This window comes from Poromitra crassiceps (genome assembly GCF_964638095.1).
Source record: "Poromitra crassiceps genome assembly, chromosome: 9".
NCBI classification, from domain to species: domain Eukaryota; kingdom Metazoa; phylum Chordata; class Actinopteri; order Beryciformes; family Melamphaidae; genus Poromitra; species Poromitra crassiceps.
Window position 1 is genome coordinate 35588272 of NC_139630.1, and position 16754 is coordinate 35605025.

Consider the following 16754-nt stretch of genomic DNA (forward strand, 5'->3'; position numbering starts at 1 on the left):
CACAGATATGAGGACATTTTAGTGCTGAGAAGTGTTAGTTCCTCATTGCACCTTTGCACTATTTTCTGCTATTCTGAGAGATGTGGAAGGGTGTTGGGTGTGAGCTGCAACGTCGACTTGGTCACATCTAAGTTAAGTTATCCTTTATTTATCCACATGGGGAAATTCATCTTCTGCATTTGACCTTTCTAGAACTAGGAGCTGTGGGCAGCCACCGTGCAGCGAGGACAAACTCCAGCTTGATTGTCAGTGCACCCGGAGGAAACCCACATGAACACGGGGAGATCATGCAAACTCCAAATAGAAAGGACCGGGGTTCGAACCCGGGACCTTGTTTCTGTGAGGCAACAGTGCTAACCACTGAGCCACTGTGCCGTACACCTTTGCTACTGTATATACAGTACTACATGTAGAGAATCAAAGGATATATTGTCGAGACTTTAGAAACCCTTGCATAAAGCAAGTCAAGTCAAGTCTTGTCTCAGGTTTTGTCTTCATGCATCAAAGCCAAGTCTCAGTTGAAATTGTGACTTGAGTCTGACTTGAGCCAGGTCATGTGACTTGAGTCTCCGGAGTTGTTTTTATTAGCGTTTAAAGTCAGAAAGGTACGAGGTTTTCATATTAACTGCTGCTTTGTTCAAAATTTACCTTGAGATTGTAGACATATGAGATTGCATTGAGATGATAGAAAATGACACATTTTAGAAAGGTATTTTGCCCACATTTTGTTTCAAATTCACGGCGAGATTCTACGTATGTATCCCTGATTTTCAGACACGTAAAATGCGGAGAATAAAATTCTACTGAACTCTACCTTCCACTCCAAAAGCATGGCACATTTAGGCTATGAAGGCATTAATGTGTGACTGAGTCAAAAATATTTTATTTGCAGATAATATAAATGAACAGCAATAATCAGCTCAATAACAAAGGAAAGACTATATGAGTCCATTCATGCCCACAGCTTGCAAAATGCAGAGTCCCAACAAACAAGTTAACAGTACTACTACACGATAACAATAATAAGTTACCTGTTAAGTTAACTAAAATTAGTAGTATAACGAAAATATAAAGTTTTCTAAATTTCTGGTGATGTTTCAAATTGTCTGATTGCAAATGCATGATATGTGTAAACTAAACTCTGGCACAATTTAAGAGCTTTTATAGACAATCTAAAACTGTTCTTCTGTACATAATACTATTGTGCTGCGGAATATAAGCTGATGGCTACACTAGGCTACTTACTTCAAAAGCAATACATAAATCTTAAAATCAAGTCTACTAAATAAACATCAAGCCAATTCAAGGCAACTAAAACAGGAGATCTATATGATCTGTCCTGTTAGATCTAAATAAAAACCTAGCTGCTCTGTTCTGAACTCTACATATCAGAAAGAGCTAAACAACATGAGGCTGGAAAGACATTATTTTACAGAGACTTATAATAGTTAATACAAGATGAAATAACACCTTTAATATATTTCTCCAAGTCAGGAAAACATAGAAATGACCTATAGTCTAGAAAGAGAAAAATATAATATGATAGATGACATGATAAGAATATATACAATACAATATAATACAATACAATATTATCCAACAATAATCAGCTATAACAAAGGGAAGAAAGACCATACTGACTCTATTAAGGTCCAATCAAGAAATTCAGAAAACATTTTGGACTCCCAACAAACAGTTAACAGTTCTTCAGGTTGTTTCAACATATCTGATTGCAAATGCATGACACCATCTGCAAAATAAACTCTGGCACAATTGAAGAGCTTTTATAGAAAATCTAAAACTGTGTTTTCTGTACATCAGGTATTGTTCTGTATAATATAAGATAAGATGAAGCAATCCATAAAATCTTAAAATAAACTAAAAATTCAACTTCAAGCCAATTCAAAGCAACTAAAACAGGAGTCGCTCTGTCCTGTTAACAATTTAATATGATTTTACAGATGTGTTGGTCTAATACGTTATGCTGGGTAGCATAATTTTGAATGCATTCGAGTTTCAAAGTTTGAGCTATATCCTTTTCCTCCTCCACATCACAAGCTAACTAGCTACATCTAACAGTTACCCTCCACCCCCTTACACAATGTTGTAAACAATTGTTTTGTTGTAAAAACAATTGTAAAGCAATTGCTCTATTGGGTTAGACCCCCTATAGGCCTAGGCCCCTATAGGTCATTCTACAAAAATCAAATGGCAACTTCGGCCCAGGACCACGTGCGTCATGTAGCAACCAGGCGACCTCATGCAACATCATCACTGATGACATCATCACCATTCCTGACTGAATGAATGAATAATGACCCAAAATGCCTTCTCTTGACCACGTGCTGCGCACGTTGTAAAGTTTACAGATTTATGTAAGAATACACCAGTCATATCAGGTTAAAGGGAGGCTTTGCCGATTTTCAAACCGCTTTATATCATTGCAGGAATTATGCAGCCTTTACCTTGTCTTCATGACTTCCTGCTCTGCAGTTTATTCCAGGCACTTCTGTATCAGAATGACCCGTTCTGGACGCAGAAGGAACACATGTTGTTCAAGGCGGCTTCGTGGGCGGCTGCTAAAATGACAGGGAAATGGCAGGAAAATGGCATAGACCAGAACTGCGTCGCGTCTTCAAGTGTCCAGCTCCAAGGCCGCGCCCCTTTTTAGGGGAAACCCACCATAGTAAACGACGGTACAAGAAGCCGAAACCACTTCAAACAAACTATTTAAAACGGTTTAATTTGATAGAGATATGCCGAAGAGTTGCTGTGTTGTTATAGTTTCACTAACAATAAAAAAAACAAAAAACTGGTCTGCGATAGGGTAGGCGTGACACCGTCAATGTGGACGATGCATGTAACCTGGTGGAAACTGGATACAGCATTCATATAAGGCAAGTACCTCGTGTCGATGTATCTTGCGCATTCTATGGCCGGCCGAGTTGAAATATATTGTCATGTCATGGTGTCTTTGGGTCATTTATAAAGGGAATTAATTCTGTTATTTTTCTATAGATGTTTTGGGTACTGCTATTTTACATTGAAGTCAACGCGAGTGGCTTGTGTTATCCCCTAAAAAGGGGCGTGGCCTTCAAGTTTTGCAAATTACCCGGATGTGCTGGTCTGGTCTATGAGAGCCTAGCTTAATGACTTGCAGCTGGTGGGGGCGGAGTTTATGCAGGCAGACAAATGGAGGATATTTCTCCACGTGGAAAACATAGAGAAGAAGCAGTGTCCATTTGCTTATATTACCCAGATTATAATGATAAAAAGTGGGTTGAAAATCAACAACGCCTCCCTTTAAATCACAAAAGTGGGGCTGCTACAGCGTCCCATCTCTACTATTTGACACAGTGACAGAGACATTCATCGTATTTTATCCAATTGAATTTTGGTCTGTTCTCTACACTTCTCTGCTCACAGGAATGTGACAAATTGAAATTTAACTTCAAAATCCAAACTGTCTCCTAACCAGCAGCAGAGAAAGCTGGACTCACCAACATTTAGATCTTTTCCTCTGGTCTCATTGGTTTCCTTTAAGGATCACAGACCGGCCGGTTGGTACATGAGTGAGCTATATGATGTTTACTGACTTCACACTACAGGATTTCTGGGTATTGAAGTTCAAACAGTTACCTCTCATGATACCATTGATAATTTAATAATAAAGGTTCCTGAAATTGAGAGCTGACAGACAGACAGAGATAACAAGAGACACTGAGATGTATTCAGTCTCCTGAGTCCTGACATGTCTGTTACATGTGTGAACCTTAGTTTACAGTTCAGACATTTACATGATTTAATAGAGTACCACAGGAATGAGTCCAGTTAGGACTTCCAGCTCTTACGTGTCAAAGTCAATGGGATTTTTGTATAGGGATTTTGGTTAAATGCGTGAAATAACGTCTGTTATAATGCATAGGCTCCTAAATAAACCTATAGATGGCATCAGGCAACATACTGTAATGGAACATCCGCCACACAAATACAAGTAATTTTGTTGTTTCATCAAATATAGGCAGCCTACAACTACAAACTCTATCTCAGCACTGCTCTACAATCTAGGCTGTCTGAGAGTAGAGTATGTTTGGTCCTGATCCATGGTGGCTGGACTGAGGCTCTGGTAGGTGGAGTCTGGCTGCAGAGTAGAGTATGTTTGGTCCTGATCCATGGTGGCTGGACTGAGGCTCTGGTAGGTGGAGTCTGGCTGCAGAGTAGAGTATGTTTGGTCCTGAACCATGGTGGCTGGACTGAGGCTCTGGTAGGTGGAGTCTGGCTGCAGAGTAGAGTATGTTTGGTCCTGAACCATGGTGGCTGGACTGAGGCTCTGGTAGGTGGAGTCTGGCTGGGATCTGGGGGCCGGAACATTCACATAGGTGGGAATCTGCAAAAATAAACAAACAAATAAACAAACAAATACAAATAAATAAATTCATAAATACATTTATAAAAAATAAATAAATAGGGTTAGGGTTAGCGAGCTGCGTCTGCAAGCCCGTGAAGCGGGCGAGCCCTCGTGGGGAAACCATTGAGGGACAATATTGTGACTCAAAAACGAGACAATGTTGGAGCGGAAGCACCCGCAACTGTTAGTAGCGGCGAACGTTGTCGCTACTTTCGCTCTGGAACCGCTGATTTAGACCGAGACACCTCAGCTTTAACAAAATAATCTGATGGTCCACAGTGTCAAAAAACCTCTGTAGATCCAGCATGACCATCCCTGTGTAGTTTATTTTCTCTCTCTCGTTTGATATGGTTGAATAAGTGTATAATGGATATGTCTGTGGAAAATGAGGTTCTGAAACCAGACTGATACTGGAAAAACATGCCAATTAAGGTATAAAAACAATTTTCTCAATGATCTTAGAAGTTATGCTCAGGATAGACACTGGTCTATAGTTTCCCACTTCTGCCCGACTGTTCTTTTTGTGGAGTGGGACAACTCTGGCCTGCTTTAGATCTCTTGGGAAAGTTCCCTGTTTGATTGATACATTTAAAGGAACACTCCGCCCATTTTCAACCAGCTTTGTATCATTAGAACATCAGTAGTATATCAGAAAACTGTAAACGGTTTTGAAGTCTGTCATTTAATTTGACAGTTATTGAGTGTTAAAGTGTGGACCAGTGACATCACTGGTCCACACTAACTCAAATTAACTCATTCACCGCCAATGACGTCTTTGACGTGTTATCAGAAATAGCCCTCCCCGCCAATGACGTGTTTGACGTGTTTTTGTTTTTATGAGTGCAGCGCATAGTTGAAACACTTACCCAGCCTGTGACATAGTTTCGTGTCCCTAACCTCAAACTCAAGCCGACAGCACGTTATCAAACACATACCGCAGCTGTTGTTTGAAATTAGGAAGAAGGTGGAAAGGAAACGTGCTTCCTTGTTGCAGAGGAGAAACGCCATTGAAATGCCCCCTCGCCGCGCTGCAGAGCTGATCGACTTGCTGCACAGCAGCGGACATCGAAACCGCAGTAGTCAAACCCGTGACCAACATGATCGATCCTGGTCCCTGGACCCCGTTCCTTATGTGCCAGCCCGAAAGAGACGAGACGGAGTCACAACTGTGTGGAGGAGGAGAAGCTGTTCTATGTGCCAGCCCGAAAGAGACGAGACGGAGTCACAACTGTGTGGAGGAGGAGAAGCTGTTCTCCTCCTCCACACAGCCTCGCCACATAAATGGCTTTCACACAGAGGGCTGCGTGCCCTCCAGTGTTGCTCCTGGCCAATCCCAGCGCCACAGGGCGTGGTTATTGCTTATCCTAAGTGGGGTTAGAAATCTAAAAGGGGGATTGTGTGTGTGTGTGTGTGTGTGTGTGTGTGTGTGTGTGTGTGTGTGTGTGTGTGTGTCTGTCTGTCTGTCTGTCTGTCTGTCTGTCTGTCTGTCGGTGTGTCTGTCTGTCTGTCTGTCTGTCTGTCTGTCTGTGTGTCTGTCTGTACACTCACTCACACTGAGCAAACTGTATTGTTGAATGTAAAAAAAGCACTTCATATATATATATATATATATATATATATTTTTTTTTCTTTAACCACTGTTAAACGGGAACTTGCATGTTTCTGACTCTAATTGCTTTCAAATAATTCGCCCGTGCCAGTCCAAACTGTTTGAAATAAGACGTATTTATTTCCGTCTGTACACGTGGAATACATAAACTTTGATCAATCAAACAAACAAAAAGGTAAGCAATAAGCAGGTCAAAAGACTGTGCGCTTTTCCCGTCTGAACCAAAACCCCCAGCTGTCTCTACTTGGTCCCATCTAAATAGATTAGCTGCACCCGCCCCCTACAGCCTATACTGCGGCCGCAAGCACAGAGCAGCAGAGGGCAGACTTGCATCTCCCAACACTATTGACAGCAAATATTAATTCATTCATATATTCCACCTTAATGTACAAATAAGAATTCCACCAAAATAATAATAAACCAAAATGGCTCTAACACACCAGCCCCTATTTGCTTTTTACAGAGCAATTACAACAAAACCAATTCATCAATAGAGCCATTACCACAATACAATACATTATGCCATTTTTATAACCACATGAGAAAAAGATAAGTTGTATATCAATATAAGTAAATTTTTATCGTTTTTCGTAAGTTTATAGTTCTGTAAGAGACCATACCATACTGCCAAGTAAATGTTATAGAGTCCATTGATCGAACAGTCAGGGGTGCACATGACTGAAGAAACAATTCATTGATAAACATTTAATTAGCTCGGTCGGCTGCCTCCAGGAGCAGACAGAGCTTGTTAATTGGTCTTTTTGCGTTTATGATAAATGCCGTGGTGAGGTATGCACCATACTCCTTTTTCCTGTTGTAGCTCCTCTGGTGGCACCTTCTCTGGATAGCCCTTCATGAGAATATCATTCATGAAGTCTTTGTACTCTGTAGCATAAACCTGATCCTTCTTGAATTTTCTTTTCAAGTTTAATGCCCGTTGTTTTGCCATCAGATAATTGTTTGGCAGGATGGAATTCCGATCGCGGAGAGGCAAAGGTAGGTGGTAATGACAGTCTTTCAGAGTTACAGAATTAGATGCAATGTCCATAAGTTTCTGATCTTCAACAGACATCTGACATTCCTCTTCATATTCTTTTTCAGGAAAGTCATGTTGGTATTGTTTTACTAGAAGTTCCTCGAGATGTACAATGGAGATGCGGTTTGCAGATGCCACAGGACGTTCATATTCATCCATCTCAGAAAGTGAATTGCGTGGGCCGTTAACCACCCATCCTAGAAGTGTTTTCACTGCGTAGGGGCCATTTCCCTGGCTATTGATAATTTGCCAGGGCTCCATTGCTTTGGGGGCATTCACTCCAATAAGGAGATCCACACCTGCATCAATCTCATTTAACTCAATTTCCTGCAAGTAAGGCCATTTGTTGAGATAATTTGGAGTGATGATGTTTTTCTTTGTAACGGGTATTTTAGTTTGGGTGTATGTGTTGGGCAATTTGAGAAATGTGCCTCCTTCCAAACTACTCACTTCCAGTCCCGATACTTCATAGCTATTGACAGGTTTATCCTGCCCCATGGTTTGCAGAAGAACTTCTGTCTTCCTCCCCTTAGCATTGAGCTTCTTCATAAGGTCCTCTGTACAAAATGTCGCCGTGCTACCCGGATCAAGGAAGGCATAGGTAAGCATGGTCTTATTACCATTGCATACTTTAACTTGGACTGGTACTACAGCAAGTATGCAGTCTCTACCAGCCCCAGTTTCATCACCCTTTTCCAAGGAAACATGAGCACTGGTGACAGACTTTTCCTCTAGCTTTACGAGATCAGCATTCAGATCGGTCTTCTGGTGTTCGAAATGAGCTGTCCCCTGTAAAGGTCTTTTTATGTGCAAAATGGTAGGATGTCTGGCCTGACAGCTCTGACAGGTCATCCTTTTCCTGCAATTCCTGCTTAAGTGTCCTCCTTTTAAACATCCAAAGCAGAGACCTTTTTCTCTCAAGAATGCAATCTTATTTTGCTGTGGTTGTCCTTTTATCTCTTGGCATTCAGATAATAAATGTTTGCCTGCACAAAAAACACACAAGGTGGTGTCTGGAGCCCTGAAGGAGATGTTGTCTTTTACAGTTGTCTTTTCTGATGTGCATGTAGACGTTTCAGTTGTATTATCTGCCACCTCTGATACTGTAGTAGCAAAGCTACTTTCTTTACTTTTCAGTTTGTATTGTCTAGAATCCGCAGTAACAGATTTGTCTCTTGACACCATTTTGCTGGCAGGAGAATCCTGGATATCACCAAAGAGAGGGTCTTGGAGTATTTGAGCTTGTCTCTCTATGAAGGACACGAGATCAGGAAATGTAGCCCTCCTTTGTCTTTGCTCCAAAATGTCATAAGCCGCGGTCCTCCACCTCTCTTTTAGTTTGTAGGGTAGCTTAGATGCAATGATCTTTAAATTGGAAGGCAAGTTAAGCTCCTCCATGCCAATGTCCCTCATTGCATTACAACATCCTCTGAGGTAGAGTCCGTAACTTTGTAACATCTTTCCATCATCTGATTTTATACTATTCCAGATGATTGCCTTCTCCATATAGGCATTGGCAATCTTGATCTTGTCGCCAAAATGTTTCTCCAGCAATTTCTTAGCTTCAGCAAAGCCTGTGTCTGCATCCATGTGAAAACAACTTCTGACCAATTCTCTGGGCGGGCCAGCAGTATATTGCTCCAGGTAATATAACCTGTCTTGGTGGCTGCTGGTCTTGTCCTCGATGCCATGTTGAAATGCTGCCATGAATGATCTAAAGCTGAGAGGGTCACCATTAAAAATAGGGATTTCCCTTCTCGGAAGCAAGGTCTGTCTTTGGTGACTGACGAGCAAGTCAGCGATATCATTCTGTCTTTGTATGACAGATAAGAGATTGCCATCCTGGTTTGTAAATGTAGATTGCATTGGGCTCCTAGGTGGCGCTGTTCTCCTAGGTGACATTGGGCTCCTATGTGGCGCTGTGCTCCTAGGTGGCGCTGTGGTCCTAGGTGGCGCTATGATGCTAGGTGGCGCTATGCCCCTAGGTGGCGCTATGCTCCTAGGTGACGCTATGCTCCTAGGTGGCGCCATCTGGAGTGAGTCAGGTGGTGGCTGCTGGATCAAAACTCTTTGGAGCGGTGTTTTGGGGATAGCTCCTAGCTCAGTAAATGTGATTGGAGAGGCTTCTGGGTTTTCTGAAGGGTCCAAGTCATCATTCATGCCATCTCCACCAGCTTCTCCTTGATTTTCCAAGTAATCATTCATGCCATCTCCACCAGCTTCTCCTTGATTTTCCAAATAAATATCCATGCCATCTCCACCAGCTTCTCCTTGAATTGCTGAATGAGACCTGGATTGGCTCTCAAACTCCTCCAGAACTTTCATTTTGGCATCAGATGCAGCTAGGTCCATTTCCAAATCCATTCTTTCAAGTTGGTTTTGGATTTTAACTTTCTCCATTGCATGTCGCTCAATTAAAGCAGCCTTCTCCAGTTCAAGTGCATGCTTTTCCTTTAAAACATCTGCGCGGGCCAAAAGTCCTGCTCTCTCAGCATGGATTTTAAGGCGTGTGGATGACACAGTGGAAATTCCAGATCTTTTTGAATGCTTGGAAGTACGTGTTGTATTGGAAATGCTGTCCTTAGGTTCAATCAGCAGCTGTGGATCATTTTGAGAGTTTCTCCATAACTGAACCTCCTTTAAGAAGTCTGTAAAAACAGACAATCTTGGTTCATACCAATCAATTCTCTCTTTTTCCATAGCCTCCTCAGATAAATACCTTTGAACCAAAGTGTGAGTCTTTTTAAATTCATCAAGCAGGGTTTCAAACCCTGCTACACCTTCATTCACACTTTCAACATTACCATCATGCTCAAGCAAAGCTTTGATCTCATTCATTTTGCGAGTACACACACCAAGTTTCCCTCTGCGGGATGCACTGAGTGTTTTTAGTTCATCTTCTGCCATGGTGGCAGTCTTATCACCCTCTGGTAATTTATCTTCAGGCATTGCCCCTTTAAACCTTTAAAAACACTCAGTTTTTCAATTCAGTGAATTGTCTTATACAACCTCTGATTTGTCTTATCTAATTCATATCTTTAAACACCCACATTTCTTTTTGATTTAGTGTATCAGGATCACACTTTAAACCCATTTCATTTCACAACTTTATGGGGTAAACACTTTTCATGCACGCAATACCAAATGCCACTCAATGTTAAATAGCAGTCACAAGGTTCAATGTCCCGATCCAGAGCGCATCCATAGTTTATTAAACTCCGTCCGCCATCATTTCAACTGAAAGATTAATCCAGTAGGCTACCATTTTCATAACTCAGTCAGTAGGTTACAGTTCATCAGTGCTCAGTAAATCGGTCAGTTCATCAAACGTCGTATAGTCTATTAGTCCGCGCTCTCTCCGTCTGATTGAGCGATCGCAAAGAACATTGTCACGTCATTCATAAATTTGGCAGTAAGCCTACAGCCGCAGTCTTTCTACTCACAACCCTTTGCCTAGTAGTACGGCCGTCCTCTGATTCAAATCCTTCCCGGGAACTGGAATCCAAACCACTCTGTGGCTGCAGCACAGTAATCCATTAGTAATCCAGCTTGATCGATCCCCCTTTTTACTTTATTTTTTTTGTCTTGCGATCCGGCTGGTGCTTGATGCTGACGTTTCCAGTCTCCACGGGTTTACAGCAACTTATCACAAGTGCGGAGTCTTTTGACTTTGTCGTGGCTATACAAACAATGTCTTTAACCACTGTTAAACGGGAACTTGCATGTTTCTGACTCTAATTGCTTTCAAATAATTCGCCCGTGCCAGTCCAAACTGTTTGAAATAAGACGTATTTATTTCCGTCTGTACACGTGGAATACATAAACTTTGATCAATCAAACAAACAAAAAGGTAAGCAATAAGCAGGTCAAAAGACTGTGCGCTTTTCCCGTCTGAACCAAAACCCCCAGCTGTCTCTACTTGGTCCCATCTAAATAGATTAGCTGCACCCGCCCCCTACAGCCTATACTGCGGCCGCAAGCACAGAGCAGCAGAGGGCAGACTTGCATCTCCCAACACTATTGACAGCAAATATTAATTCATTCATATATTCCACCTTAATGTACAAATAAGAATTCCACCAAAATAATAATAAACCAAAATGGCTCTAACAATGAGTTAATAACTCATTAACTCAAATCAACTCTCAAAAACTGTCAAACGATTCATCATTCATCTAGTTTGACAGTTATTGAGAGTTGATTTGAGTTAATGAGTTATTAATTTGAGTTAGTGTGGACCAGTGATGTCACTGGTCCACACTTTAACACTCAATAACTGTCAAATTAAATGACAGACTTCAAAACCGTTTACAGTTTTCTGATATACTACTGATGTTCTAATGATACAAAGCTGGTTGAAAATGGGCGGAGTGTTCCTTTAACTATATGAGTAATCAGCCTGCCTATGACCTCAGCACTGTCTTTTAAACTGGGCAGGAATGCCATCCAAACCAGTTGCCTTATTTGGCACTCAATGAAGATGCTCTCCCCATCACTTTTTCCTCTGATGCATAGCACAAATTAAACATGTCATCAACAACACCTTTACTATGATAAAAACCTTTGATAATATGTAAACCATATTTTCTTGTACCAGCCGGAAGCTTAGTTAGATACAAGAGATACAGCAATAGTCGTAAAATAATAGTTAAAATATCCACCAATCTTTGTTGTCCAATCAAAAATGTTAAACTCACAGTGTCGTCATCCACTGCTGCTTTGTTCCCTGAAAAAAAGCAAAATGGAGAGGAGAGTTTATCTTCTGCAGACACAGTCTGGCTTCATCAGAATGTGACCACATTTTACACAAGAAATGTTCTCACCTCTAGCTCTCTTCCAGCACACCACGAGGCCAACAACTATTATTATCAGTGCAGCTAAACCCACTAAGATGGGCCACCACCATAGTCCTCCACCTAGAAGAAGTTCAAACATTTTGTCAGCAGCTTCAAGTGACCTATATGGAGCTAAAATCGATTCAAACTCCTGTCTGAAAGATAGGAGTTGCTGTGTGTTTCACAAATATCATATTTGGCATTTGTTGTGGTGATGAGTTACAGTACAGTATGTGTTGTTATTGTGCCATATGGTGTTGTTATGATGTGCTTATATTACTTTTTCAATTTTATAATGTGTCTGCAAAACAAATTTCCTCTATAGCAACATTAATTTAGAATAGAATAGAATAGAATAGAATAGAATAGAATAGAATAGAATACTACTGTCCCTCTCATTCCCTTCGAACCTCCAGCCATACTGGTTCTTGCCAAAGTCAAGGCTCAGCACTGTGGGAGACAGAGAGCCTTTTCCTCTGCTGCTCCTCGTATCTGGAACAGCCTTTACCTCCCGCAGCCAGAGCTGCGGACAGTGTTGACTCTTTTAAATCTCTTCTCAAAACTCACCTTTTTAGATCAGCTTATCATTTATGAATGTATTGTTGTATGTATGACTGTATTATTAACTACTATTAGGTATATTTAAACCTTTGCCTTAACCCATTGATACCTGATGCAGCATTTGCGTGTATATCCCTCATTTGTGTCTGTATCCCTTTAAGTTCGCGGTCTTGAAGGGATACACACACAAATGCTGCAGGTATCAATGGGTTAATGGTGTTCTGTGTGTTGAACTAAGCTGTAAAGTGCTGAGTTTTGAGAAAGCACTATATAAATTGTATGTATGTATGTATGTATTATTATTATTATTATTATTATTATTATTATTATTATTATTACCTTTATTATTATTATTATTATTATTATTATTATTATTATTATTATTATTATTATTAGCTATTATTATTACTTTGACATGCAGCCCGGAGGAGTGGAGCAAGCCTCTGATTCCCAGACTACAGCTCTCCTGAGCTGAAGCTACTGCTGCCCCGGCAAAGGGCAAAAGCATGTTTTTATTGCACTCCATCCATACACATATCAGGCCTGCTGTTCTCCCCCTGTACCACGAAGCTCGATTAGTGGTTTAGCGAGGTAACTTCAGGTTTAACCCTGGTTTGGCCGTGCTACAAAGCTAGTTAACTTCTTACCGACATATATTTCCATAGCAACTTATGCTTCACACTTAACCTGGTCCGCAGCAGGTTAAGTTGCAAGGATAAGATTAGACCTTAAATACACCGCCCACGAACCAATCGAATCAGCAGTTTGGAAAAATGGCCAACCCCTTTCTGGACGAATTTCCCATCGAGGAAGGAGCACGAATTGTAATGTTGAATTAATCAAGGACTAAAGCCTTGCACTTGTTGCAGGCTACATTTTAATTAAGCCCTACTTACCACTTTGGAATATGTTTTTATATATTCATTTTTGTGCTCTCAAGTAGCCTAGCTACGTTGTTTGACCCCGCTGATCGATTGCAGCTGAATAGTGAGTGGAGAAATATCACTAAACCGGCATAAAAAGGTTACATAAACGTCTCCAAAGCGCACGGTGCCGTGTGTGCAACGGAGCTGAGACTGACGTTGGGTTGGAATTGAAATGGTGATACATGCTAGAATAGCCTACTACATCTAAGCAATTTAATATGGGATCACCTGCACACAGGCGATCCCATATTAAGATGATTCATATCTAGGCTACTCCTGCATTTTGCAGCTGCAACTGTGTTGCTTTTGGCCTGTATGATGTGATTGAACTTCATATTTCCAGCATCATTATATGAAATATGGAGATATGCGACTCTGCTGACAATAGCCTATATATGTGACCACAGGCTATTTTTTATAAATGAAATCTATGGCCGCACGTACCGTGTCGATTCAGTTCAGAAGCATTTTTTTATTTTATTATCATTCTTTTTTTATTGATTAGCCTATAGGAATTATTAAATCAGTGTGACTAAACACATCATGAGATCATTATTATTCATTGAGCCTAAATGGTCTATACATACGGATTTTGGACTGAGATAGATTACACATTGCTTCCACAAAAGACATGCCGGTTTTTAGTTTATTGAGAGGGTGAATTGAGCTGCTGTAGATAGCCTACGTGGGGGTAGAAACCGCTCTTCAAAGAAATTACTGGTGTGGATAAAAGTGGTCACTTTAGACAGTCATTCGGGAACAGACTAATAATATCCAACGCAGATTTTTATTTGCGGTTTCATTCAATGAGGAAATAGGCGTGTCTGGCGCTGTCGGAGTTGGAGCAGTCCATATTGCATTGTGATTGGCAGTTGTTAAAAACCACGCCTCTTTTGCGGGCACAAGCTCCAGTGCACGGGCATTTTCATGTGCACGAGCTCTCAGCTTGATTAGAAAAACCTGGTTCCAGTTAACGAGTGGCAATCGACGTTCGTAGTACAAGTTACCTACAATCGAGCTGATCTGGTTTAGACAAACCAGATCAAGGGACAGATCCTGGATCTTCTTATAGAACATTCGTGGTATAGGGCCCTGTTCTTACTCGGTAAATACCCTCTAGTTACACCGTAGATTACACAGTCAATGTTGGGAGGTAGGTTACGCTCTAAATACCCATTTGTAACTCCCTTGTTCCTCCTCATCTTTTTCCTTCTGCTGTATACAGGTAAGTACAGGGACTGGTAAGTATTTTGTATGCACTGATTCATATTAATTTGCCGTATGCCCAAATTCACATGCTCTGTTTATGAAATAAAAAATATACAATATAGATGGAAATACTTCATCTTAGTCTGGTGTAGGGCTTGCCAATATATTGTTTCAGCATCGTTATTGCAATGTGCGCAGAATGTGCAATGTCAAGTAATAAGGCAAATTAACTCAACACTTCATGCTATAACGTTTTTGTTGGTTGATACGTAGCACTTAGCACACTAGCATCCTGCTGATAACTCTGGCTGCAGCTAAAAACCACTTGTTACTACCATAGATATTATATTACTATAGATGAGTCACCGCAGGCTCCGCCAATTCTAACAAATGGCAGCAGCAAGTCTCCTAAATGGGTGTGGTGGTCAACCATTGACTCAGACCTGCCGAAAGTCTCCTGAGTGGGCGTGTCCATGGGCAAATCCCACGTGACAAAATGACAGGAAGTGAGTTGAAGTTGGGCAGTCTTGCTTGAACCCCATCGTCTTTGTTGCTACCCACGCAAGTTATAACCCACTACCTTCTTAAAGGGGCAAGGCTTGATGAGCTATTCAAGTCATTTGGTGAAAATCCCTGTATTTTTTCATATCACAGAAACAAAATATATTGCAATGTCAGTTTTTTCCAATATCATGCAGCCCTAGTCTGGTGTGCTGAACAGAGGTGTGATTAAAGGGTTGGTTGGGCCCCGGAAGATTTGGCCTTGTTACGTTTAGGAACCCCTGACTATTGCTTATTTTCTAGCCCTCATGGCTTCATACCAAAACACTTCATTTGACACCTCTCTAATAGCAATAGAGACATCTTTCTATTTTACTTGAGGACTTTAGCCTAGTTCATAGTGAGAGAGAGAGAGGGAGAGAGAGTGTGTGAGAGAGAGAGAGAGAGAGAGAGAGAGAGAGAGAGAGAGAGAGACTGGACTGTAGAAATATGTAGGCTAATGCAAGATGGAAAGTTACCTTGTCTTCCTTTTGTCATTGATTCTATTGTTGATCTTACTGTCGTTGGTGTTGTTGTTGTTGTTGTTGTTGTTGCTTTCTTACCTGTACAAATTAAATAACAAAGCCCAACAAAATGGAGGGTCAGTCAAGAGCTCATGTTTATCATATCAGTAAACAAGTAAGAAATAATAAAATTATATTTTGCACAGTTACTTTAAAACTATCAAGTTTAAAAAAAATCGTTTTCATTCAATTTCATATCAAGATGCAGCTATTTTAAACTTCCTTAACATACTCTCAAAGCTTTCTCACCTGAGAACAGAGAGGTGTAGTCAAACGTCAGGACTGTTGTAGGCCTGCTGTGGCGATCAGTCACTTCACACTGGACACGATCAGAAGTCAGAAACCTTAAGAACACAGTGGTGCTGCAGGCAGACACATGGTTAGGGATGGCTCCACTCAACTCCACACCCTCATGATCCAGCCACCTCAGTGATGTCTGTTTACAGTCATATGTCTTCACAATGCAGGACAACATCATATAGTTATTGTCCTTATGTTCAGCCACTGATGAAGATGGAGAATTGTGAGAGGAAGACAATAAAATTAACTACATTACTTTTATCAGAATTATTGTAATGTTTTAGTATGTTGTTCTAAGCAGGCAGGTTGAGCTTAATAGGTTATAATGTTAATACTCACTGTTTACAAGAGACAGAAAAACTTGAGCATCTGAAGGGCCTGTCACTCCGCAGGTGTAGACACCAACATCCTTATCTCTGACGTTCTTTATAACCAGAGAACAGTCGGCTGTAACACTCATTCTGGCTGCTTTAGCTTTAGCAAACTTATTTGATGCAACCTGACCATGCTTAACCAGCTCTACTGTGGTGTCTTTATTTATATAATGACTGAAGAACCACGTAATACTGTCACATTTATCCTGTCCTGAAGCTACATCTCCACAAGGCAGAGTGACTTCAGCTCCATCTCTGACATAGAAGTGCGGACGTCCTTGAGTTACTGCTGTGAAGAAAATGATAGAGAAATATTATGACAATTATGTGAATCAGAATAGGAGGCTGCTATGTTCATATAATGCAGCCTTACCTGTTCCATGAAACACGAGTATCAAACACAAAGTGATTTGAGTCCGTCTGAATTCAGCC

At 40.9% G+C, this 16754-nt stretch overlaps 1 pseudogene across 1 annotated transcript in view; it reads right to left on the reverse strand.

The window, feature by feature from the left end:
• LOC310782281 overlaps nt 1-16348 on the reverse strand; it is a 65690-nt pseudogene extending 49342 nt beyond the window's left edge. Inside the window, exons 1-6 of the transcript in view lie at nt 16288-16348; nt 15898-16152; nt 15604-15687; nt 11877-11969; nt 11751-11779; nt 4143-4387 (exon numbers count right to left, since the gene is read on the reverse strand). The product of the transcript in view is annotated as an uncharacterized misc_RNA (transcript). The remainder of the gene's footprint in view (nt 1-4142; nt 4388-11750; nt 11780-11876; nt 11970-15603; nt 15688-15897; nt 16153-16287) is intronic.
• Between the last annotated feature and the right edge of the window lie 406 nt (nt 16349-16754).